Source organism: Miniopterus natalensis, chromosome X (assembly GCF_054644295.1).
Source record: "Miniopterus natalensis isolate mMinNat1 chromosome X, mMinNat1.hap1, whole genome shotgun sequence".
NCBI classification, from domain to species: Eukaryota; Metazoa; Chordata; class Mammalia; order Chiroptera; family Miniopteridae; genus Miniopterus; species Miniopterus natalensis.
This window is the reverse complement of record NC_142103.1, coordinates 18,016,424-18,022,636: the sequence shown is the minus strand read 5'-3', so window position 1 is coordinate 18,022,636 and position 6,213 is coordinate 18,016,424.

The following is a 6,213-nucleotide window of genomic DNA, read 5'->3' as shown; positions in this document are numbered from 1 at the left end:
GAAAAAAAACAACAACCTGTAATGGAGCTTTTAACAAAAGTAAACAAGAAGACAATTACTTTCATGACCATCTGTATACCTTCCAACAGTTATTTCCAAGGAAAATATCTCCAATCTACCCCTGGCACCTAGCCCAGATTCCCAGTCCTGGCACTGTGACCCAGAAATGTGGCCACACTGTGTTCTCAAACATGAGATATTCAAGACATTACATTAGATTTTCTGGAAGGACCCATGAGAGAGCTGAAATAGGTGACATTAGCATTTCCTGCTATGTTTTGAAAGACCCTCTATCCTTCCAGTTGAACTTGTTTACTAACTCTGAAGTACCCTCACCAGTCTATGGATTCTGGAGGACTAATGAAGTTACTTCCAGTGGTGACCATTTTGAACAAATTACTCCCAACCACAACAATCAAAATATCATATATATACATCTCATACTTCAATTAAATGTTCCAGCTTGGTGATAGAAAGCTCAGCTCACAGCCCTTTGATTCCTGAGTTAGGACAGACACTCTACCTCACAGACCAAACGGTAGCCATGGCAACCTTAAAATTCTAGAGTCCTCCATTTGTAATGTCATTAGAGCTATTTTGTTTGTTAATGATAACCAATAGGCTAAATATACATTCAAAAGGGTTTGAGCACCTGTAATTCTTTGTGGTCCATGATGCTAAAATGGGCCCACCACACAAACTATCTTATTTTTCACATTTACATCAATCAGTTAAAAATGATCACTTGTGGTGATGAATTCTAAATAGTGGTCTATAATTAATAATGGCCATTTCAAGGACACAACAAAGTCAGTGTCATTCTCAAGCCTTTTAAGTAGCTCTGTGACTCTCAGCATCCTGGATAGCCCTCACCATGGTACAGTAGAACAAGCATGTACTTGAAAACCAGATGGGTCCACATTTGAATCCCAGTTCTGTTACTTCTTACCCACATGATCTGGTCAAGTCACTCAACCTCTCTGAATCTCAACTTTTCTCACCCATAAAATAAAGATAATGAAGGTAATAGCCATATTATAGGGTTTAATGAGTAACCAGTGGATATAATATATGTAAAACACATGGCACTACCCGGGAACATAGTTGGAACCAGTGGCCACTCCAGATCTTTTACAGGCTCATGGGTAACATTCTAGTTGGAAGGGGCAGGTGAGGGGTATTGATTTGAAGCTGCGATTATATGCTGTTTTTGCCTTGATTGGATTTTTATATAGCGTAGTTTGTGGTATTATAGAAATTAAAGCACTCTCCCCCCATCACCCAGGCAATTCCTTGACATTGCCACTCTTAGAGACTCATAAATCTAGTTTCCTTCAACAGCCACACCATCAGTGTAAAAGGCAGAGATTTAGTACCTTTCAAGGTCAGTATCTTCCGAGGTCCCTTTAGGAACTAACACTGATACAATCTCCTTTAATCCTGAGAGTTCCACCCTCTTTGCAAACAAAATCCTGAAGGACTTTCCTGGTTTTATCCAACTGGGATCAACCCATTGAGACACATTCAGGAATAAAGCAGTTTCTTTACAGTAAAGGAACAGAGTGGGGGTTTCACAATCCCATGTGCAGTGTCCATGTTTGGGTCCATAAATTCAAGCTATTTTTCTTTTTTAAATGATAAACAGAATTAGTAGCTCTCTTCAGAAGAGTTAAAATGATCCAAACCCAGAATTTTTCAAACAAGTAATAACTGCAAAAACCTTAAAAACCTACTGTTTACCCAGGTCTGTATCTAGAAGCCTTGATAAGAAGCACTGTGCCACCATACCAGGAACTTAATCTGTAGGTTTCATAGGTTTTATTTCTTTGGCTATTATCAACAGAACATGGAAGGCAGTTCTTGGCATTCAGAGAATAATTCCATTCCACTTCAAACTTTAATCTAGGCTTGGTTAATCCTATATATTGCCCCATTCAATGAAAGAGTACTAAGCAGTGTAGTACAGTGAACATGGGTTTGTAGCCCAACAAGCCCAGGTTCTAGTCCTAACTCTGCCATATATCAGCTGCCACAAACCAACTAGGAGAGAAAGGGCAATCTGTGGTATTGAAACCAAATAAACGCCATGGGCACAGAAGTGTTTGATTTCTTCATCTAAACTGAGAATGATAATAACTCAGTTTCAAAGGGTTGTTTTCATTTAACACAGTGCCTGATGTACAATAAGCACTCACTAAATAAAACCAGATAATATTTCAATTAAAGAAGATAAAAGTAGAACTTAAATTTTTTCACCATGAAAAGAGAGAGAAGTATGTGAGCAAAAAAAAAAAAAAGCAAATAACATTTATCAAGTGCCCGCTACATACTGGACAGTTTTAAATACTTTATGTGTAAAAATAATATTCAAGATTCAAGTGATGGATGATTATTTAGACTATATAACAATAAAATAATAGCTAATATGTATTGAATGTTTAGTGCTCTACACAGTTCTAAGAATATGTATTGACTTTTTAAATCCTCAAACAACCCTATGAAGTGGGTACTGATATCCCCATTATACAGCTGAGTAAGCTAAGGCTCAGAAAGTGAGGTAAACTGGCCCAAAATCATATGACTAAAAAGTGACATGGCTATGACTCAAAACTAGGTAGTCAATTTGACTTCAGAACCCATGATATCCCTGAGCACGGGCTCTGCACCAGGCTCCTCTCCAGCCCCTTTGCGATTCATTCAAGCTGCTCCATTGTAGTATGGGGTGGGGAAGAACCATAATGCAGCCCAGATTATAATAACAGATACCATTTATTGAGCTTCTATTATGTGACAGAGATTTGCTGGGGTGTTTTACATGAGTTATATTGAATTCTCACATCCCTAATGTGAAGTGATTACTATTAAGATTGTTTATAGATTATAACAATGTGCAGGAAAATCACACAACTATGTTTCCCGCTCTCCTCAAATCCAATTTTCTCTATCTCTTAAGCTACACATTCTTTGCAATTCTCATGCTGATCCATCACTGCCCATCCCCACCTCCCTCTCCGTGAGCAAAAGATCATTAACTGGAAGAGACAGTATGACTTTTTTTATTCCTGTCTTTATATAGTTTCTGTATAAGAATTTCTAGTCACTGCAAACAAAAATATGGTAGTATCTTGTCTTCATTTGAAAAGGTTTTTTTTCATTCTTTCATTGTTTTAACCAGGAGTGGCACTCAGGCATCAGGACACATTGAATTCTACTCTCAAGAAATCTTGAAAGGTTTTTTACAGACCTGGGAATCAAGGCACCTTCTTAGCCTCCAATCAAGATGTGTCATGTGTCCTTTTACAGCCTCATAAATTCTGACCTAATAAACCTGTCCCACGCTTGTGCAGACAAAATCCCCTCTCTTCCCAGGACAGATGGAACAGGGGCTCCAAAACATAAGGGATGTGGTTATGGGGTGTGTGTGTTGGGATCTGTATATTTCTGAGGCCTAAAAGTAATTGAAATATGGAAAGAAACTAGAAGAAGCTATCTCTTTGAACAGTAATTCACTCAACTGGCTAAAATTGATTCAGAGTGGCTGGATAGCCTGAAAGGCAAGGCTTTAAAAGCATTGGGTTTTAGGAGGTATTGAAACCAAATAAAGCATTTCTGAATTCAACACAGAAAAGTAACTACCACTTTGTATCTTAATAAATCTAGTTCATTGAATGGATTATTTTTACCTCCAGGGTCTGGAAGCTCAGTGCCAAAAATCCTCCAATGAATCTTGTTATTCCCAGCTGCCATCATTCATAATAAGCGCGTATAAGATCAGGCCTCAGGAATTCTGTGTTCTAATGTGGACCTTGCTGCTGACTCACCAAATGGTCATGGAAAGTAGTCCTTGCTTCAGAGTATGCCAGTTAGCAATGGTCAGAACAGAGGCAGGATCAGTAGGTGAGACTTGCCTATTTTTATACTCAGGGGAAACAGGGAATAACTAGTAGAAATGAGCCAATGTAAAGTCCAAAGTAGGGACCCTCCTCATGTACTCCAAAAGAACCCCCTTTCTTTTCTCCTACCAGCAGGGAAAGTGGTCTTGGGTAATAAAGAACATGGATCTCGGCAAGCAGGTTATATATATAGAGAGATACTGTATGTTGTTTTTCCTCTTTGGTGAGAGTGAGCTTACCAAAGAATAGAAGGCAGATGCCTCAGTATTGTATGTAATATAGTGGACTATCCTAGAAGTGTCTATAGACACTTATTCTGTATCTGTTATGGGATAACAGATACAGAATAAAGGCTCTTAGCAGAGGCTATGGCCCAACAGAGCCCCTCCAACCCATGCTTTTCTTTAAAATCTCTCTGCTCTCTTCAAAATTGTTGAATGAATGAATAAATAATAAGATTATTCTAGTTACCCTACTTAGAAAAGTGACCTAATAGAGCAAAGGAGTGATTGACAAGTGTTTAGAAACTCACAAATGTTCTTAAATCTGGAGGAACAAAATAGTTATGATTAATAAGGTAGTTAGATACTGCTAACAAGCACTTGCTTTGCAATCAGAAGATGTGGGTGAGTCTTGGCTTTGCCAACTTAGTCAATAGTTGAGCAAGTCACAAGCTCTTGGAGTTGATCACTTTGCTGCCAATTATGCCCCATTTCTGTTGCTCATTCATTCACTCATTTACTCAGTGAGTCAGTCATTTAACTAATAATTCTGTCTATATCCCAGATTCTGCAATATTATTATCCCAGATGCTAGGCAATGAGGCCGAAACATAAATAAAACAAGCCCTGGGCTTCTTTCCTTATCCAGCCTTTGAAACATATGTATAAATAGAAACACTATCATGATGACATTTGATTTTCCTTAATATCTCCTACTTATTGAGCACTATTTCATAAATTACAATACCCTTAAAAATTGCCATTATCATATTCAGTTTACACAGCGATTTTCAACCTTTTCATCTCATGGCACATATACACTAATTACTAAAATTCTGAAGCACAACAAAAAATATATTATATGTTTTGCCCATCTAACAAAAAAAAAATAGGTATAATTTTGGTTCATTCACACCAGACAGCTATTGTATTGGCTGTTGTCATTTTTGTATTTGACAATCTAAGTGAAAAGAGGTCAGTGCTCCTGACTAAATAGTCAGGTATTACATGTTTTAAAAATTCTTGTGGCACACAGGTTAAAAATCACTGATTTTAATTATGGCATAACTACAGCTCTGAGAGGTTCAGTAGCTTACTGAAGGTCACATACCCTGTAAGTGGCAGAGTTGGGATTTCAACCCAGGACAGTCTGACTCTAAACCTGTGCTTTTCCCACCCTACCACACTACCCATGTGTGATGTGGCTATTAGCCAAAAGGCTTTTTTTGTTTTCTATCAAGCATACACGTGGTTAACAAATGAATTTTTGCCTGTCTGGCTTCTGAAAAGGACAACAAATCCTTGTTAACTCAGCCCGGGCACAATGCAATCTGTCTGAATTGTTCCCTGAAACTGAAGGTTGAAAGTGAAGATGACTAAAATAATCCTAGGCAAAAGAAAAAGCACGTCAGCCTAATTATGGCCTGATAAGATGACATGCAGTGTTTATTACCAGTAGTGAGGGACTTGACGTGCATGGTCTCTGGGAATCAGTGTCAGGCCAATTATGGATCGAAGGGACAAATGTGCTTTCATTTTTCCTTCAAGGATTATCACGATCACTTAGCATCACTGGTGATGGAGCAGTGAGGTCAAAATGTAGCATGAGCAGCAGCTTTCTGGATCACTTGTGTTTATACAGGTCACTGAGCAAAGAAACCTTAACATTCTTCCTTGCACAAATCACAATTGCTCCCATGAGGTCCAAGTTTAAGCGTTAACTCTTCACTGATTCATATTCAGACAGCAGTAATATTTCCACTGCAATAACTATGTAGCAAAAGCAACCAGATACTGTATAAATGATTCAGAGACTGTGCCCATTGATTCTTAATTAATCATAAAAGAGCTGAAAGGAAATTTTGAAAGCATCTGACCCAACTGTCACTTTACAGATGAGAAAACTGGAGCTCAACACTGAGAAGTCTAGAAATATTACTGCTTACTACACACTGATAAAGAAATAAAAATCAGGGGAAAGGAATGAGGTAATGGAAGTGAACTAAATTCCTCATCCTTCTTGGTCAAAAAATTTGAAAACAAACAGAGGAACATACAAGTTATTTTGTGTTATAGGTAAAACCAGCAGAAGAACTGAA